Here is a 20,850-nt window from a genome sequence, read left to right as displayed (position 1 = left end):
TGCTTCTGTTTTCTCCTGTCTTGGAATTTGAATTAACTTCCCCACTCAAGTTAGAGGTCAAGCCCACCAGCTGGGGTATAAAATCCTTGGGATGAATCCACCCAGTATATCCCTTGGTCTCTGTCACTGGGAGCTGCAGGTGAGGGGTCCAGGGGCAGGAAGGGTGTTTAAACAGCTTCTGCAGCCCAGCAGCCACTGATGCAAAATGAGAACAGTTTTTTTTTCCTCAATGGACATGTTGTTTCCTAATAAGTTCTTCTATCTTTAGGTTGTCCCATTCCTGCATGTCTGTTTTGGCGAAACAAAGAAAAATTAGCATTGGGAAAGAGGGATTTGGAAAGGATCATTAAGCTTTCTAGGCACAGAACGGGTATAACCTGTTTGACTTTGCTCAGCTTTGCCAAGCTTGAATCTTCCCTGTCTCCTGTAAGTGCTGAGCTCATGCTTGGCCTGGCTGTGTCCTTAGGCATCAGGGCTGGTGAACGGAGGGAGTTATTGTCACTCGGTTATATGGCATTTAGCAAGCAGTGCTGATCCAACCATTACAGACTAAAAAAGAACAGTTATACAGATTGTTCTGTATAATTTGGGGTTGTGCAGCCTCTTCTGTTGAATTTTAAAGAAAAAGGTGGTGTTTTGGAAGTAATTTTGTCTTTCTGAACTTGGTGTTTTGCTGAGTCCAAAGAGCATACAGAATTTCACCCCCCCAAATCTTCACATACACTGATAACCCTCAGCATCCTACTTTGTTGAAAGGAGCTATGTGCAAAACCTTTAGATTCTACATGGAGTTTCCATGGGCTTCGACCAGAGAATAGCTAGTATTGCTACAAATTCTAGCTTTTATCTTTGAGCTTCAGGCAGGAGTAGCAGTGATAACAGTACAGATACGCTTGGGCTGTTTCACAGAAGTGAGAAGAGCTCTGCTTTCTGTACTGATAGAGAAAGATTAAAATGACTTGATGAAGGTCACACAACAAGCTGATGGCCAAGCCAGGACTAAGGGTCTTCCATCATCCAGGCTTTCTTCTTATTTGCTAGACCTCAGTGTGTTGGATGGAGAGCTCATCATCCTCACTGCTGCATTGGTGGTCTGGTGAAGGATTTCAGTCTTTTAATGGGATCTGAAAGTTGGGTTGTAATAATTATTTCTCATTTCTGGTTTGATGTATGAACTAGAAATTGTAATAGCAGTTTTTACACAGCTCCTTTTCAAACTGGCTGCATAAACAGAGAAATAAATTAAGGCTTACAAGTCTCCTCTGGGAATGCAGTAAATATTACCCTGTTTTCCAAAAGGAGGAAGCAGAACAGCAAACACATTAATGTGATATATCCAAGGTTAACCAGTTGGCAGAACTGGGAATTACTCCTGCTCGTATAGTCCTTACTGGTCACCTGTAAGTGTTATTTAGGGGTTGAACCATGCAGAGCAGGTGAAAACATCCCTACGAGTATCCCGAGGGACTAGGATGGAGTTGCTCAGGACAAGAGATGCCTTTGCGTCCTGCAACCGGGAAAGGGTTACAGCTGAAATGCCTGTAGCAGCCTCAGGAAAACATGAATCGGTGCTGCTGAGGGAGGGCAAGATGGGAGCTCAGATCCGCGAGCTGCCTTGTGCTTTTCCTTTATAAACACCCCTTTTTGGGGGGGTTAAACGCGGGGCTCCGGAGCATCGTGGCGGGGCTGGCGCGGGAGCAGCCGCTGCCCCAGCCGCTGCCCCTTCCTCCCCCCGGCAGCTCCATCGCGCTGGGGCAGCGGCTCCGAGTGCGCCGTGTGTGCTCTGCTCTGTGCTGTGTGCTCTGTGCTGCGTTCTCTGTGCTCGCTGTGTGCCGTACACGCAACATGGAGGGAGGGACCGGCGCCACCGCCGCCTTCCCTGGCAGCCGCTCGGCCGCGCTCGCCGCGGGCACCGCCGGAACCGGAGCCGGGAGCGGCCTCGATGGATCGCACAGGTCAGTGCCAGCCGTACCCTCAGGACGCTCCTCCGCGACGAGCCTCCTTTCCCTTCCTTTATTTTAACCCTCATCAATGGCGTGCTGAGCCCGTATCTCCGAGAGATGTAATTGTTTCACACTTGGTCAGAGCCGGCGATGCCTGATAAAAATGTAGAGCGGGATTAAGGAAGGCAAGCGTGGTGTTTCCACCCAGCAAATGCAAGTTCATTTTAATATTTGCTGTCTTTTTTAACCCATGTAAATGACTCTGTGTTTTAAATGGTTGAGCGTTTGAATGGAGAAAGGTTAATTGCCTACTTCAGCCACATTACACTGTGTAGCTCCCACCAGCATACAGAAAGCAGACAAAGTCTAATTTTGCATCCTGTCCTTTTTGTGACAGCAGTCCTTGAGGCATTTTCGGGTAAAGTGTGTAGAATGCAGTTATGAGCATGACAGAAAATGCATTTTTTCTGTTAAAAAATGTACTATATCCTGTGCATAACAGAGAGGAGTGCACAATGTGTGTACTTTGTGTGAAAGCAGCAATAGTCACAAGGGCTCTTTGCTGAGCGGTTTTTTTTTTTTTTTTTCCTTTCTAATGGATAACTAAGAGCTATTGATGGGATATGGGTTTAGGAGCAGTAGTTCTGGAGGGCCAGGTTATCTTGTGTGTGTTGTTAAAATTCTTGTGGAATGAGGCAGTGCTGATTATCTTCAGGGCAAATCATCTCCTTCACCCTGGGCTCGGGTTTGTGCTGTGTCTGATAGGAAGTATGCCTGGTGCTGCTGCAGTTCAGTTGGGATTTTCTACTTCAGGGCTGAGAGTGAATAAATATTTACTGCTGGGGTAAAAAGGAGGGAGCTGTGGACCCGGTATCATTTAAAATTTGTTGTTACCACCTAACTGGGTTACAGATCGAGGTGGTTTTACCACACCAGAAGTTATTTATGAACCAAGGTGCCAGAAGCTGGAGACACAGGTTCTTATTTCACTGTTTAACACATTATCAGCAAAGTCTTGGTAATTTTTGCTGACTCCTCCTACTTCACTTACACTGCCAGAAACTGAAGGAGAGTAGCTCACATCAGTACTGCAAAATTTCTTTGAATTTGTCTGTGTTTTCTTTCTTCCTTGAAATATTTATCCTTAGGAAAGCTGCTGCTGGATATCTACTCATTATTTGACTTGGGCACTGTGAGAAAGGTAGTTGGAAAATTTTGTTTCCACTTACTTGGAAACAAAACTGTATTTAAAAAGTGACTGTGTCTAGTGTGCTAATGCTGAAGGCTTTACACTCCCTGGCTTCCTTTGTTATGGAAAAAGCACAAAATGCAATATATTGGCAATATGTTGTTACCCAAGGATAGAGCCACAGGCTTGCCAGAGGGAATTGTAAGTAGGAACTATAGGATTTGTGTTTGGTGTGAATTCCCTTGGGAATGAGAGCTGTGAGAAGCTGGCAATGTCAGTATGTGCAGCATGAGGTTTCTGGCTGAAGACAGTTTAGCAGTGGTTTGATAAAATCTATGCAGTTTTCCTCCGAATGGATCTTGTCATCCATGAAGTCTGCCGATTAAATAGGTTTTAGTTCTGGCAGTGGCATCCCCTTTTTTGTCACTTCTGCAGAGAGTCCAGAGTATGACAGAACTAAGGATGAGCTTATTATGGTTGACTCTCTGAATGCAGATCTCTTGCTCATGTCCTGCCTTTCAGCGCAGAGATAAAATTGGTATTGTTTTTTGGAAGCAAAGCTTGCATTTAACAGGATTATAGGAGTATTTTTAACTTCCTGCTCTCACTCCAGTGCTCCTGATGGATGCTTGGAGTGCGGGCAGTTTGCTGGTTATTGATGTCAAAGTGAACGTGCTGTGCTGATGCAGATTTTCTTGAGGAAAAATGTCCTTTTCTGAGTGGCACATTGGAGGGCTGCAGAGTCCTTGCCCTACTCATAGCAGTGGCTTTGGGACTGGAAGGAAGAGGGACAGAAAGCAGCAGTGCTGAGCTGGTGCCAGGGCAGTGGTTGGGAGGACAGGGGCAGAGCCATGTATGTTCCCGGGATGGGGAGCATCTTCCGAGCCAGGCTGGGGGATTAATGTTCGGACCTGGTGCTCGGCACAGCGCAGCCTGGGGTGACTTGGGTGTCACAGCGTGTCCCCTGCTCGTGAGCAGCTTGTCCTCCTGACCTCTGTGTGCCCTCCAGCTCCAGCACACAGCTTTCCCAAGCTCCGGCCCCCCGGGATGCTTTCCATGGAAAATAACCCACATCTTTTCTTATTGCAAGGAGGGGACAATTTTATCAGTACATTAGTGAGCACGTCCTTGGCTCCCCCAGGTCTTTTTGCAACAACGAGTGTAACAATGTCCTCTGTGACATACCCTCAGTATTTATATCAAAAATACAGAAATAATAATTTAATCCCGCTTTGTCAAGCTTTTTGGTTTAGTCTTCCTTTGTGTTGAACTGTTCCTCCTTATTATTTGATACTTTATGAAAACTTCTTGCTCTGGTGTCAGGGACCACAGTTTAATCTTTTGATATTCTGCTCCTGATAGTTGTCATTAAAGGGAATTAAATCCTTAGTTTTCACCTATGTTGAAAAAAAAGCAGTGTTATTCCCAGGTTCCATTCAGTTATCAGCCAGAAGAAAAGAGGAAAAAAACCCCACAGAATCCCTGGTGAAAAGGAGAGATAAGGCGAGTTGGAAATGGTGGATGTGATGGACAAAAAGCAGGAGAACTGGGGTGGGAGCTGAGCTTCCTAGTCCTGAGCCTCAAGACCAAAGCAGGCAGCTCATTAGCTGTTGAGTCAGAGCAGGGTAGACTCCGGTGTCTTTTCATGTAAAAAGAAAAAATAGGCAGATGTACAACTTTTTCTTTCATATTGGGAATAGTGACAGGATGCAGTGGCAGGGCTGAGAAGGAGTGGGCATTTCTAGAATTCCATTCAGCTCCTTAGGATGGAGAGGTGCAGCTACTCAGCTGCTCGCTGTTGTGTATTTGTTGGAGGAGGTGGTGTGTGCTGTTTCTGGAGCTTGCAAACATGCCTGAATTGGGGATCCAGAAAGAAGCTGAGGGATGACCCTCAGCACCTGGGTGCATTTCACACTGCCAGCTGCTCATTTGGTTGATGGGAAGATCCAGTGTGATTTAGAGTGGGGATGACAGGAGAAGGAGGGTAGGAATTTGAACTTGGTACCTTGCTTTAAGGCACCATTTGTATTCCAGCTTCTCTTACATCCTGTGTTCACTCCTTCTGAAAGGAAGGACTGTGGAGTGAGTTCAGCACCTCTGGGGACACCTTGGAGGTGATGTAACACCTGCTTTTCCGTCAGTTGCCTCTCCTTATGCAATCCACATCTAATCTAGTTTGCTTCCTCCCCTGGGTAAAACAGCAGTACAAGTGCAGTACTTGCTAAAAGATCTGCTCCAGTTTTCCTTCAGTCTGGTCTGAGGAGCTTTGTGGTGGCAGAGGCCACCCTTGGTTGCAGTGGCTGTACTGGGCAGAGCCAGGCGTGCCCAGGAACAGGCTGGATGTGTTGGATCATCTGTGTCAGATTGCTGCATTTATAAAGGGTTGGGCCTGGCCTCTCCCGTCAGCAGGTCCCACACCTGACTAAACTCCTGAAGCATCCAGAAGTGACACAGCATTGCTGCTCCTTGGGTTACAGACGTACTCCAGGTTCACTCCGAGGCTCCTCAAAGGTCTAAATTCTCAAGTTAATCCAGCTTGGGGAAGGATTTCCAACCTGATACTTCCCATAATGCTAAGACCAGAAAGCCCTTGTTCATTAGCATTGACGAGAGTTTAACTCAGCTCTTTGTTTCTTGTTTCAGACAGTTCAAGCTGGGGGCAGTTTTAGCTGGGAGATCCTGTGGCTTTTCTGGAATAAGAGATGATGTTTCCTGGACACAGAGCTCATACACAGGCAGTGGTGGTGGTTGCTTTCTCCTGGCAGATGGATTTAGTGCAGTGTGCAGCCCCGGTGGGATTTAACCACCCTTGGAAGGGGCAGTTTTGTGGCTGTGACTCTTCACTGGATCACTGGGTGCATGTCCCTGTTCCGAGTGTGACACTAATGAACACCAGCGGGCTGGAGTTTCTCCCTTTCATTGTGCGTTGTACAGAGATTTTCCTACTCACAGGGCTGTTGAATAGTCAAGGATTTCTCAAAATTTTTTCCCCCCGGGTTTATAAATTAGTGCTCCAAACCTTGTTCAGGACTGGAATGTGGCAGATGAGATTTCAGCCCTTAAGGAGTATTTTAACCGTGCAAACAGACTTGATTCTCTGGCCGCTTGTTTTCATTTGTGTATTTCAGGAGGCTTTGTCCTTTTAGAAGTGAAATATAACAAGATACCACACAAACCTTTTTCAGAAATAATAAATACAATATTTCCAAACCTTTTAGGTCTGCTGTTCTCTGTGCATTTGCTCTTACTGATACTTTAGTGGAATAGTTTTGCTTGCTGTATGAGATAAATGTCATTTGTAAATGAGCATTGTATCTCTTTGCATTGTGCTGGCTTCTGTTTTGGGAGTGCAAATGTGCTGGGCCAGTGCATGCCATGCTTTTTAAAAGCTATTTACATAAAATATCCAACTATTTTAAGTGCATTTGCCTACAGTGGCTCTGTGAAAATCTGTTTGTATTCTAATAATGATGAAAGCTTTCTGCTCTAATAAAGGAGAAAACTTTTGACAACCCCAAAGTCCATGCAATTGAGAGTCAAAAGGTAAATAAAAAGAGCACTTTTAACTACTTGGTACATTTTTTTTTCATGGTTTCTGAGCAAATCTCATAATTTGGAGTGATGGGAAGAGGGACCAGGACAAGATTTTCATGTTTTCCTTTAGAAGAACTTTCAATGGCATCAAGCACCCAGCAAACCCTTTGCTACAGTTGAAATAAGAGTGGGTTTTGACCTTGGGCATGTGTTATAACAAATTTGATACCAGGTGTTGGATACTTGGGCACTCTCCTGTGAGGATAAAGGCAGTGACTCCTCTTAACATACTTTTGCATAAGCAAAATCTGCTGCAAAACCAACTCTTGGTGGTGTCAGCCCAGGGAACAGCTAGAGTGTAGGAGCAGATCTGAGCCTTTTAAATTGGTTAAATTGGTTTCATTTGGAACACTGAGAGGGGAGCAGGCTGGCTGGAGGACTTGCCTAGCCAGAAACAAGGCATGGCTTGTGAAAAATAAGAAGGGGAAACTATGCTGATGTCTTCATCGTGCAGGGTCTCATCTGATGCTCAGTGTTGACAGCTTCATTTAAAGGGACTTTCCCACTCCATGTGGTACCAGGGGAGCTGCTCCTGGGCACACATAAAAGCACTTAGATTTTCATGGGCTGGGAATCTCCGGTCGCTATTAACGGTGGGGGAAACAAGGACAACACACACCAGATATCAATTTCAGAGAATGGTCTTTCTTAAATCCCAGTATTTGTGGTTGCAGAGAGCCATTAAATTCATGCCCAGAAGGTTAACCAAAGCTGTGTTAAGTTTTTTAGTGTACAAACTCATTTGTTTAATACTGCCACGGTTGCTCATCACTTTTTGCAGGAGCAATATGATGAGATTAACAAGCCTCTTCCCTATATGATCCTTAAATCCCCCTGGGAAGCTGTGAAAGTGTCAGAGCTCTGCTGCTCCTGTGTGGGAGCTGCTCTGGCAAAGCCCAGAGTTATTCTTCATGGGACATGTTGGGATGTGGTTGCTGGGATGATGGAGGAGCTGAGCTTCCATCTGCAGCCTTGGAGCCAGCATGAGTTTGGGACACAGCAGAGCTGCTGAGGCTGCCAGCCAGGGGTTCATTATTGGAAAGAAAAGACAAACAACCCCTCCTTTTCCCCACTGGACTCTGGAGAGGGAAGCAAGTTTCATAGGGAGATAATTATGCTGCTGGAAAAACTGCTGTGACAGCTCCCAGCACCACAAGTGAAGTTCTTGTGGGGAAAAAGCTCTGTTTGACATACCAATTCCTTCCTTTTTCTCTCACAGTTAATGCAATGTGCAGGCACAGTTTTGTCCTGGAGCACTTGAAACTTCCTTACCTCCTTGCCTTGGCTTTCCTTACCAGCTTCACCCTAAAAAAGTTTGCTGTTTCTAATGAAGTTTGTTGTTTTAAAATGACACACTTCATGGTCTGGTTTAGGAATGCAGATGGACACCTGAATTGCATTTTTCCCTTCTTATAAAAGCATGCACAATTGATCGCTTCTGAGTGCAAAACGGGAAGCTTTTTCTTTAAAACAGAACCAAAATGAAGAAGAACTCTCACAGTTCCTGTGTGTATATATATATATATATATATATATATATATATATATATATATATATATATTTATATACATGTATGTATGTATGTATATATATAAGCAGCACAGAATGAACCAAAACTCCAAGTGTTGATTCTGAAGCTGTATTGTGCTCCTGGACTTTGTTTATGCAGTGTTTTTAGCCTTAGCGAGGTGATAAGAGTTTTGTCACATACTTCATGGAAATCTGCCTGAATCTGTATGTTAGATCTCACTGGATATCTGCCCAGCTTACAGCCCTTTCTGTGCAAAGTTCATGCCTCATTTTTAATTCATTTCCCCCAGTTTCCTAGTGGTGTCTCTGCAGTTGACAAAAAAGGCTCTTCCTCAGTTCTGGAGCAGTAGATGCTTGGCAGAGATGCTGCTTCTTCCCTTGTGTGCTGGACTGATGACTTGCAGAAATAATACAGTTTTTCTCCCCTCTTCAGTGTGAACAAACATTGGAGACACATGAACCACACAAAAACCTTTTCTCTAGCAAATGTTGCTGGGTTTGAGCACATTCTCCCTTTTCTGTGCTTGACCACACATGGAAGTTCTCAGGAGCAGCTGCTTACAAATAATTCCAGATGCTGACAGACCCTGAATACAGGGTTCTGTTTTGTATGGAGCCTGTTTGTGCTGACCGTTTCTTGCTTTTTAGGCCCAGGATCACCTCTTTTCTCATTTAAAATACATATTCAGGACACTTTTAAATCTCAAAATTCACAGACAAAAAGGCAAAACTCCTTTCATTCATTGTTCTGTTCTTCTCACAATTTGGGGCTGGTAGACAGAGGGTACTTGGCTGCTGCTGTCACTGTCCTTTTAGCAAGAATTGTGGGATTTGCTGGGTCTGCACAGCTGCTGGATGTGCAGACAACATCAATCCTGGTCTTGGCTTTGCTGCTTATGAATTTCAGAAGAGAACTTTATTTCCCTGAGAATTTGTTACTCAGTTCAGTGCTCAGGTTGGAACCATTGGCAAAGGAAAATCTGAGCCACTTGGCCACAGGACTCTGTGAAGATAAAGATTTCCCTTCAAGAATTCAGCTCCTTGATTCTGATTTTCCTTATTTCTTGTGTCTTGTTTGGCGGGGGAATGTCAGAGCAAGAATGGTTACAAACGCTCTGAATGGGTTTCAGATGAGCCATCGTGCAGTCAGTCAGAAGTGGGATTTGTGCTTGGCTGCAGAACAGCCCAGAGAGCCGCACAGGGCAGAGCAGGGCTGGGAACGCCGGGCCCTGCTGGGGCTGGCTGAGGAGCAGCAGGAGCAGGGCTGCAAGCTGGAGTGCATCTGCTGCTGGGGCTGGCTGAGGAGCAGCAGGAGCAGGGCTGCAAGCTGGAGTGCATCTGCTGCTGGGGCTGGCTGAGGAGCAGCAGGAGCAGGGCTGCAAGCTGGAGTGCAGCTGCTGCTGGGGCTGGCTGAGGAGCAGCAGGAGCAGGGCTGCAAGCTGGAGTGCAGCTGCTGCTGGGGCTGGCTCTGGTGCCCAGCCCTGCCGGCACAGAGCCCTGAGCTCCATCGGCTGTGGGCACTGAGGGCTTGGCCGGGCCTTGGCTTGGAGGGCTGCAGGGAAGGGCTTTAAACCTGCTGCTGTGAAGATGAGTTTTGTGTGCGTTCAGAAAGCCAGGATGGGTTAATTTGCAGCCAGAGGACCCAAAAAGGAGTGTATTTGTGCAGAACGAACAGTTCCATGGGTTATCAGTGGCTCTGCTCCCTGTGCTCTCTAGCTCCAATGTGCTTCAGAACATCTCCTACCTCCTGGAGCACAGCCCTTTGAGAGAGTGTGGTACCGCTTAGGGATTTTACCATGCACTTTTCCTCTGGATTCTGTGGGGACAGGTTTAATGACACATGAGGAATGCTCTATAATTGCAGACTTCAGTGGCTTAAAACAATGGTGAAAGTACATCTTGCTGGTTCAGCGGTGGGAACCTCCTCCTGGGCCTTTGCAGCACTTTCTGCTCCTTTGAGCAGTAGGAAGGGTGTTAAAAATGATGTACTTGGGTGCTAACACCACCTGGCTGTGATGGCAAATTGCTGGAAAACATTACTGGAAGGTGAAAATTTCAAGCTGACTTAGTAAACTATTTTTCAGGCTTTTATTTGACTCTCTTCATGCCTTGTAAACTCACTCCTCACACCCTGTGAGCTCTGCTCTTTACATTTTATAAACCATCATGGCAGAAATTAACAACAGAAAAGTCCAGTGTATTTTCAGTTATGTGTTGTCTTTGTGTTCAGTCTTCATATCTGTGTACAGCGGGGTTAGTTCTCCTAGCAAATAGCACAACCAAGCATCAGAAGAGAAAAAGTATCTGGAGCAATATGAGGTAATCGTATATTTTCTATTCTTCCTTCACAAGTGCTGCATTGGCAGATCTGACTGGCTTTTGGAGCAGCTGTTAGATGAAGGAATGAGATAAAGCTGGGTGAAAGAGAGGGCCTGTCTCAGAGCTGCCATGCAGTGCTGTTAGAAGAATGCAGTACCTTTGGGATGGACTAAAAATTACTAAAATTACGTGTATACACAAGAGTAGGGTGAAAAAGATAAAATGCAGTTGCATGTATTGCATCTCCTCCCCTTCCTTCCCCCTTCCCCTTCAAAATGGAAAACACGTCCATGAGTGGAAGCAGTATGGATTTCTCCTTCATGTACTTGTTTAGTTTTTCTAGTGCAGTGAACTGACCTTTTATAAGTTTGCACTTGTGCCTGAAATTTGTTTGATTCAAACATGTTCCTGTCATCTCCCAGGGAGGGTTTTGGCTTTTCCTCTGTCCATTGATGTTGAATTTCCTTTGTTCAGGGCCCGTGGCCACCTCAGGAGGAGAGGAGTGAAGGGTCCCTGTGGTCCAGCACTGACTCCTGGCCCCTGAGCCTGAGAAGAGGGAGCAAAACACTTCATTTCTGCACCCAAGGACTCATTTTAAAGAAATGCTCACCTTTTGTAGTGACTTTTCATCTGTGGTAGGACTGACCCCTCCAGCGTTTAAAAAACAGCAATCGAGTTACTGAAAATCACAAGTCTGACTTTAAAATTGATGCCTTTCAAGGTGTGCTTTGATTATAATTTTACTTGCCCTCCAGTTTGAGTTTTTAAGTGCAAGATGTGTTACGTTATTCACCTTTCCTTCACAAGACAATTTAATAATTATACTGAAAACTGAGAATATTTCATTACTGTTTGACTCCATGACTGCAGTTTTGAAAATATGAAATGCTGAGAGACTTGCAGTGAAATGGTGAGAAATTCTAACATTGTTTTAATGTGCTTATAATTCATGGTCATGGTCAGTCCCAAGGGCATTTGTACAGGTCTTGGAAGTCCTGGGGGTTGGTCTGGCACTAAAAATATTTCCCCATTTCTCCTCAGCTCCTTGAGAACCAGCAGCAGGACATTTTTTCTGCATGCATGTTGTTAAATGTGCACACACTTGTTCTTTTTGGAGGGGATTTCAAGTACAGCTTCACACAGATTTGTGACGTTCTGTGGCAGCATCTCCTGCTCTGTGTAGAGCTTTATAAATATTTGTAGAGGACCAGCAGGTAACCTCATCTTCCCTTCTGCCTGGGTCAAGGGGGAGGTTCAGGTACTGGAAGAGGCACTGGGATAACGTTCCCTGCCTTACGGAGTTATTCTGTGCCTCCCACAGAGAAATGACAGCAACTTGGATCTGTACTTTTTGATTATTTTTATGTATCCTGTTGAAATAACTGAAATACCACCTTGACTTCGGAGTGTGTAACAAGTTTCATGAACTCCACAGTGTCACTGCGAGAAAAGGTGCTGCTCTGCCTGATGCAGACTTTGTAAATGAGATTTTGGATCTGGTTACAGCTAACAAGGAATAGACATTGGATATGGCATCGGAAACAGACACCACTGAGATGTAAAACCCTTGCTGCTGCACACACTGGATGTTTAATTAGTATCTGGCCCCTTTCTGAATCAGGATGTGCCTCTGCTTAGGGAACATTTTTGATAAATCCCCAGTGGCTCATAAAAGAACAGAAGGTAAGGTTTTTGGCCTGTTCTCTCTTGTGCAGATGCAGAAATTTCCTTGGTGCTTAAGGACTTTGCTAAGGACAAAGCAAAGTCTGGGCACACAGAAACAGGAAGGCTCATGGGAAATAACCTCAGACTGCTGCTTCCTGTTAAAAGGGAGTTGTGCCGTTATGGGTGAAATGGATGCTGTGGTGTTGGATGGACTTTGGAGGTGTCACCTGCTGGGCTCTCTGTGCTCCAGCCCCTTTGGCTGCCAAGTCATGTGTGGGAAGCTCTGGCCAGAGTGTTGAGATTCCTGCAGGAGCTGGGACTTTAAAGGTCTGTTATCATCATCCATCAGGTTCTGAAAGTGCTGATCAGCAGGGAGCTTAGTCACCTGTGCAGCACAGGGAACAAACAGGAAATACTGGTTTGGGAAGAAGCTTTTGTGTGTTCAGCACTGTTTGAGAGGGGGAATATTGAAACAGAAACTGCAGATCTTTCTGGATACTGTTGTTTGCCCACTCTTGATTTTACCTTTGCACGTGTATTTCTTAAAAATTGTGATACAGCTCTCTTTGGAGAAATAAGGAATTCAAAGGAAGCCAACAGCCAATGAGTACATTAGAATATGTCCAGGTATGTACTCTCATGGGTTGAAATACTCTTGCTTTTGCTGGTGCCATAAATAAAGTATTTATAAGGCTACTGATGCCTTGTCTCTCAAATATCCTTTCCCAAATATTCCCCATTTCCCTAAAAAAGTGTTCCTAAAACACTCTCCATAGTCAGTAAATCAGAGAAACAGCACCCACTGATGTTTGACACTTGCTGTGCCAACAGAACAAGAAGGAAAAACAAGCACACCAAGGGATACCTTTTGCCACTGTCATGAGCCTCAGAACTTCATAAAAATGATGCTTTTTGCTACTTGAGTGTGCTTACAGAAGTGAATTGACCCTGACTGGCTCTCTGTGCCATAATGAGTGTGTGGCAGCATGTCAGGGGAAAACAGAAATCAGATCTGAGAAAGGGGCTGGTTCCCTGTTTTCTGTCACCATTCCCACTGTGTTGCTTTGTGTGCAAAGGGTTGGTGCTGGCTGTTTGTGGGAGCTGGGAAAGTGGGAAGTGTTGGCATGGTGTGAGTGTGGTCTAACAGAAAGCTTCACGTGCAGACACATTTTGTGTGGCAGAAAATCTTCTGTTCTAGCTGTGCACTGGATCTGCTTGCAAGGGAAAATAAAATCATGTTATTTTAGAGAACATATTTAATTACTGCTGCATTTACAATAAAAAAGTGTGTTGAAAGCTTTAATTATATAATGGGAATACAAAAAGATATCATTCTCCATTCAGGAGCAGAAAGGTTTGTCTTTTCCACTAACCATGCTCTCTCCTGTGGGTTTTCCATGACATAAGAGGAGGCATCAGGTCTGGGTTGTGTTGCCTGTTCAGTTACTGCATGAAAAACAAAGCAGAGCAAGCTTGAAGAGGTCACTTAGATAGCTTAGAGATATTTAGTTTGAGGATCCTGGAGTGCCAGGATTTCCAGGAGAAAGGGGAATGGCTTCCCACTGCAGAGGGCAGGGTTGGATGGGATACTGGGGGGAAATTCTTCTCTGTGAGGGTGGTGAGGCCCTGGCACAGGGTGCCCAGAGAAGCTGTGGCTGCCCCTGGATCCCTGGCAGTGCCCAAGGCCAGGGGTTGGAGCAGCCTGGGATAGTGGAAGGTGTCCCTGTCTATGGCAGGGGCTGGCACTGGGTGGTCTTTAAGCTCCCTCCCAACACAACCTGTTTTGTGTCTCCATGGTTTATGAAATGTTTTTCCAAATAAGGAAAAAATATTTTTAAAAACCCACCCCTGATTTCTGTACAAAGTTTGCAGAGAATATTTCAAGTGAGCTCATTTGTCTCTGGGAATGAAAAACCTCAGAGGAGGGAGGGAGCTGTGGCTTGGGCTGTCACATGGAATAGAGTCTCACTCTGTGAACTGCCTGGGAGCAGAGAGGGAGACACCGATCAGCGAGTCACATCCCGGTGGGAAGCCACCAGCCCATTCTGGGGAGAGCAGGGAGAGGAGCCTGGCACAGGAATGAACCTTCCCATGACCTGAGAGAGACTCAGCTCCTGGATCAGTCAGATTGTAACGCCCGCATCACGGCCAGAGGAAATCCCAGTCCTCTTTGGCAAGAAGATTTCGGGATGGTTACAGACTAATTTTTGTTGCACTGGACTTTTCCCTGCCCTGATTATAAGAGGAACTGTCTTTTCTGAGCATTCTGACAGTGTGGGGGTAGTAGGAGCAAGGAGCAGGTGCTCTTCCGGGATGGTTCATTGCCTGTTCCATGGCTCTGTAAGTCACATCCTCACCAGGAGTCTTTGAAAGTACTGTTGTCAGGCTGCCCTATTCACTGAGGCTGCATTATATCATGTAATTTTACTCCTTTGTTCACTATATTTTTACCCATTCTCTCAGAGCCTTTTTGCCGAGTTACTCATTATGCACTAAAAAGTCTCTGTTGCAGATGTCAGTTCAAAAATGATCCTGGTTACTGAGAGAGGGGGTAAGAGGCTGGCAGAGCACTGTTTAGTGCCCTTTCCCTGGGCACTGAGATTAACGTGTGCTACTTTCTGCAAGATCTCATTGCTTTGGGAAGGGCAATAGCCCGGTCACTTCATTATCCTGCTGCTCTGCATAAGTGCCAGTGGAATAGAAATGCTTTCATTTTCCAGACTACCCTTTGGGTGCTTGAGACAAATCCTTTCAAAAGCTGCTCCACACTTTTTTTTTTTTTTTTTTTTTTTTTTTTTTTTTTTTTTTTTTTTTTTTTTTTTTGTCCTTGTAAAAGTGACAGAGCTGTAAATCCCTTCATCACTTGCTCTAGCACATCACACCTGCAACCTTTTTAAATGCCTTCAAAATAATGGCCAGTGTGCTTTCACTGGTAGGTACTTAACCAAATCATTTGTCTATTTATTTGTTTTCCCAAGAGGGTATTTTATTACTGACAGCATGAGTCAGGACAATTGAAGGTTGCAGTGAAATATTCCAGCCTCTACTGTGATACAACTGGAATGAAGTGTTCAGTCATACTGAAAATAAACAATTCATGTATCTTATGCTTCCTTAGCCCTTCCCAGCTACTCCTTTCCCCAAACCACAGCGTTTTAGGCACTCCTGGGAGGGGGAATGTTGTTTCTCAGTGTTTGTGTGCAAACAGGTTGTCAGCATGGGTTAAAAAAGTGTCCATGGTCATGTTGTATGGAGAGAAGGCTTTTATGGAGGACGGACAGCAGCTGGCACTCTTGGGTTTTATTCCAGACTTCACTGACTAAGGCAGTGCTGAGTCTTCTTCTGCATTATTTACACCATTTTTAAAGAAGGAGTAACAAAAATAGCTGTTTTACAGGAACATTTTGACTTAATTGTGAAGAGCTGCATGGCTCAAGTAGAAAAATTACTTCAGGGAAAAATTTTTTATTTTATTCTGTTGGTCTTTTGAAAGAGGGTTGAAAGGTGGGGTTTATTTTCAGCAGGGTTGTCTTTGTTCATCCCAACCCCTGAGTCCCCTGAGCTGTGCCTGAGGGCCTGGGGGTCTGGATGTTGACACAGATGTCAGGAGGACGTTGCAGATGTTGTGATTGTCCTCACCCTGGCTTCCTGTTTTTAACTGTTACTGGTTGTGATATACCAGGCCATGGTCCCCCTTGAATCCTCACTGCTCTCTCTTCTAAAACACATAATTCTGTGTGCCAGTCATGAAGCCCCAGCTTTCCTTGCCTTGAAGAGGTTAATTTTCTCAGTAGTTTCACAGCTTGTGTTGGCTAACAGGGGTGGTGTGGTGGCAGAGGAGAACATTTAGAGTATCATTCCTAGTGCTGTTACCTTTCAGCTGCCCTTTTCTCCCCTCCCCTCTGATTTTATAGTTCCCTGCTCCAGCCAACACAATTACACAGTTATTGTGCTGCACAGAGGAGTTGTTGGCATCCTCTCCTCTTTTATTACCCTGGTGCAGAAGCATAGTGGTAGCAGAGATGCAGAATTGACACCAGTGGAACCAGGCCAGGTGAGATTCAAAAGGCAGAGATAAGACAGTGCTTTTCAAGGGATTGGGTTTGCCAGGGAGGAATGATGGAAAGGAATTGCAGTTACCTGATCCATCTCCTTTCTGCTCCTGCCTTGCAGAGCACATGAGCATCTGCTCAAATGTCACTGAATGTCACCTGGCTCGGGCCAGGCAGATGCCCAGTGCCTTGGGGTCTCTCTGGACTCCAGACTGAAGGGACAGCAATGCTGCTGTGATAACTTGGGAGAGTGGAGGATTAAATGTTCTTGAAAAGCTATTTGCATAAAGATTTGCAAAGGAGAGTGTGAGTGAGAATATGTTCAAACTGAGCAGTGAAATCTGCACAACTTGTCTTGCTCATCCATCTGGTTGGAGCATGTTATCTCTGTTTTGCAGATTACATTTAATCTTACATTCCAGGAGGATCTGTTGAGCCTCAACAGTTATGGCAGAGCCCTCCTGGAAAGTTATGCAGGAGAAGCTGGAGGTGGGATTTCATGCTCAGGAGATGCAGGGATGCTCTGTCACCTTCCTGTCCTGACCACTTTCCTGGGCCTGGCAGGGCAGCAGGCTGGCTCTCCTGCTTTGCCACATTCCTGCTCCTTTCCCTGGCTTCCCCAGGCTGGCACTCTGTCTGCTCTGCTTTCCTGACTTTTGGCCGGGCTGTAGCTTCCTCTCACATGGCTCACCAAGAAAATCACCTTTGCACTGAGCCTGGCAGGTGCTGGGAGGCAGCAGGGGTTAAAGCCAGGCTTTCCTGCTCCTCTGCCTGCTCAGGTGTGCTGGGAGAGGATGGGAATGGAGAGCAGCAGAGACAGCTCTGTGTGCACAGGCAGAATTCCAGCCTGGGAACTCTGCTTCTGTCTCTTTATTACTTTACTTACTTTTTTATGGTACCTGTCTTTACTGAAAAAACTTGCCTCTCAGCTGTTATAATTTTTTTTTTTCTTCCTGCTGAGTCATTGCACAGCTCACCAGTCCTTTGTGAGCTTTGCTTTCTGGAGTCCTGACTCAGTTGTCACATCCTTTCTGCTTTCCTCCTGCATCCAGTGTACCAGCACTCCATCCAAGCACTCCTGCAGTGCTGCTTCCATGGTACCCTCTGTGATCAGGGTGAGTAAGGCATGTTCTAGTTGGCAGGATTTGTCCTGTGCTCAGGGACCTGTTATTCCTGTGATGCTCACATTTTTAAATTGTCCATTTTCCTTGCAAAAAGGCAGCTGGTGGATGCAGACACGTTCTCCTGGAGTCGAGGGGACAGGAAACGTTGGCTTTTGATTTTCCATGCATTGCACTGCTGCCATCTGCTTAGGCAATTCGACACCTTTCATATTTTTCATTCCCTATAATGTATTAGAGAGGGCCTCTGTTCTTTGAGGATCTTTTCAGTCTTGACTATGAATATATACTTCATTATTTTCCTCTTGCTTTATCCCTCCTTCCTTCTGCCTTTAAAATTGGGTTGGTATTTCAGAGGCTTTCTTGTCTGCCCTGATATAAAATTAAAGAAGTTTCATAAGCCCACAAAATTTTGAAGCAGTGCAATTAAAATGTTTTGTTTTAAAACGTTGCAATTTTTTCCAGTTTTAAAATCTCCTTGTTCTCAGTCACAGGTTGTTTCTGTGATTCCTTCATTTTGTTGTTCATAGTTTGCTTTTAAAATTAAAACACAAATATGACCTCTGATTTTTTCCCAGAAGTGTTCATGTTTCAGATGCTTCCCCCCCAGTTAATTAGAAATAACAACAACCAACAAAGCTATTCTTTTTTCCCGATCTCTGGCATTCCCAGGGGATTAGGGTGATGTTGCATGATGAGGCACTGAACCCCTCTCCATGCCCAGGGACTCAGCTCCAGCATTGGCAAAGGAAAGATAAACATCCAGATTCTCAGTTATTAGGGAGGAGACACAGGCTGAGAGCAGGGCAGGATCCTGAGTCTGATTTAGGAGCTGGATCTAGTGAGTGGCATCCTGCCTGTGCCAGGGGGCTGGAATTACATGATCCTTAAAGTTCCCCCCAACCCAGACCTTCTGGGATTCTCTGATGTTCAAAAGCCCCCCTGGGGCTCATGGGGCAGGAGGTAGCCCAGGTCAGAAGGAAGTCTCTGAGGTGGTGATGTCCCTCATGACCTTTCTGTACAGCCACAGTCGTGCAGGTGATCCAAAGTGCACCAGGTGTCCCCACCCTGGAGCTCTGATGTGCCCACAGCAGCTCCGGGGTCCTGGCAGCTCTCCTGGCCCAGCACGATGCCAGCCCTGTGTGGAGTGTTCACTTTTCCTCCAGGGCGGTGTCTGTAGAGATGGGCAAGCCCCTCTGCTGGGCATCAGGGGGAGGTGGGAGGTGGGAGCTGCTCCCTGTGGGAACACCGACAGGGATGTGTCCCTGGAGCCTGCTGGCTGCTGGAGGTGCTGCCTCTGAGCTCTTTGGGGATGCTGCTCTCTGCAGCCCAGAGTTGCCCTGCTCAGTGATCCTGGTCAGTCTTTCTGTGTGTAGCGTGTTGCTTTCTCTTCTCATTTTCTCCTCTTGGAAAGGAGTTCATAAAGTAGTGAGTGAGGAGGAGGTGTTGCATAAACTCTCTATGGTCAGAGGCACAGGTAGGGAAAGGGCAGAGCTCCGCTCCTGAGCCTTCTCTGAGAGAGGCTTCTGATATTCCTCGGCAGAGTGCCCTGCCTGCCTGCTGAGAGCTGGGCTGGCTCTTGTCTCTGCTCCATCAGGATACAACATTTCATGGCAAGGGTGTGTGAGAGCAGGGTGTGATCCCCTGCAAAGGTGGGTGTTGTTCTCCCTGAGCCTGGATTCTTCTTCCCTGGGCCCTGATAAGGTGTTTGATAATTCCTTATGTGATGGTCTGGGAAACAGAAGTTATTTCCTGCCATAGGGCCAGTCTTCCTCTGAAACACTGGACAGCTTATGTGAGCTGTCAGTTATTTTGGTTTTTGGAAAACGGATGGAGATACTCTCTTTACGCACCTCTTGCCTGCTTTGATGTAGGCAGTCCTTGCATTGATATTTTATGGTGTCCTGGCGTATCCTAGTACAGGCTTTCAGCAATACAGGTTACACCTGGTGTTTCAGTGTTGTGCTCCCCTGAGCAGCTTTAGAGTTAAGGTTTGGGTTTATGATGTACCATCTCTCAGTCTCCCCTCCATAAGGAAAAATGCATCTAAATTAGACTGAAGGCTTGGCTAATTGTTCTTTCTGTATTCATCTGTGAGGCAGCAGGAAACCAAGCAGCAGGGTTTCCACTGAGAGCATCCTGTTGTGCCAGCTTGGCTGCCTTTGTCCCACACTGCCTGTGGGTGTTGAGGGAAAAAGGGACAGTAGTGGCTGCAGCTGGACCCTTGAGAGCCAGGCAAGGGAGAGTGAGGAGCTCTTTCCTGGTTATTGGGGGCTTTATTATTCACTGAAAGTGCTAATTAACAATTGTAAATTATTCCAAAAGCCAAAGTAAATGTGTTTCTGATTGTTAAAGACTTCATCAGCTGGGTGTGTTGTCACTGAAGGGAAATGTGCTCTGAGACACTGCAGGAGGGTTTGACCACTGTGCCCCTGAAGGTCTGCAGCTCTCAGGCACTGCTTCTCCTTGTCCCCCCTGTGCCTTCTGCACCACTCCCACTTCCATCTCCCCATTCCCTGCATCAGAAACACCTGTGCAGAGAGGTGGCCGGGCAGGTCTGTCCCAGTGCTGTGAGAGCCCAGGGAATCATGAATCGTTTGGATTCATGGCTGTGCTGTTGAGAATTAATTACAGTGTGGCTTTGCACATTCCCTGCCCGTGTGATCCCCACCTGCTTAAATCTGTCCCTGCTGATGACTTGCTGCAGTTGGAGGCCTCCATTTAATTCCATCTAGCCGGTCAGGAGCTATCCAATAGGAACAGTAGTAGTGAAATATGTAAGTAGTGATTTCTAGATGGAGAAAGGGCTGAGCAGCCTCCTGTTTGCTTTTGATACCACTGAAGTGCAGTGATAATAGGAGGGAGGAGGAGGGCTGTTGTAAATATGATGCAAGGACCACCCATCATTTAAGACTATTTATTTAAGTCGGAGTAACTGAGCTGCTCTTTATTTATTTCTTATGCTTATCTTTTATTATTTGTTCAGCTATTCAGGTTCTGGTGTCCCAGAGTTAATTTCCATTCATTTCCTTGTAAGAATTCACTAGCGAGTTTGCTTGGGGCAGGTTTTTTTCCCTGGTTTTAACCACAGAATGCCCCATAACCACATACACAGGCAGTTTGGATGTATTGGATGGATAGAAGGTGTGGGATGGATAGAAAGTATAGCTCTGGGTGGGTGTCAGGCTCATTGTAAATTTTTTAGTTGGAGAAAGGTTTCCCTGCTCAGCAGCTGTCTGACTGGGCAAGTTCTGAACGTTGTTTCATGTTCTGAACAGTTGTCATTTAGCAGCACGCGAGGCTGATTGTAACTGATGAGGTGATTGCTCTTGATCATTCCATGTGCTGAAAACATTGTTTTCCAGCATGTGCTTCTATGAGGGAAGAGTAAATTTACTGTGGCTTATTTGCTACAATTTGGGGTGTCCTTTGATGT

The 20,850-nt window shown here is 45.7% G+C and overlaps 1 protein-coding gene across 2 annotated transcripts in view; it reads left to right on the top strand.

The window, feature by feature from the left end:
* Nucleotides 1-1,904: 1,904 nt before the first annotated feature.
* The window catches only part of ARHGAP32 (Rho GTPase activating protein 32), a 171,828-nt gene continuing 152,882 nt past the window's right edge, over nucleotides 1,905-20,850 (top strand). For both annotated transcript variants that reach the window (XM_053996897.1, XM_053996896.1), the window contains exon 1: nucleotides 1,905-1,955. The gene's annotated coding sequence lies outside the window, so the exon portion shown is untranslated. The remainder of the gene's footprint in view (nucleotides 1,956-20,850) is intronic.

The sequence above is a fragment of the Vidua macroura genome, chromosome 22 (genome assembly GCF_024509145.1).
Source record: "Vidua macroura isolate BioBank_ID:100142 chromosome 22, ASM2450914v1, whole genome shotgun sequence".
In the NCBI taxonomy this organism is placed as follows: domain Eukaryota; kingdom Metazoa; phylum Chordata; class Aves; order Passeriformes; family Viduidae; genus Vidua; species Vidua macroura.
The sequence above is the reverse complement of the archived record's forward strand: the minus strand, read 5'-3'. Positions and strand labels throughout refer to the sequence as shown.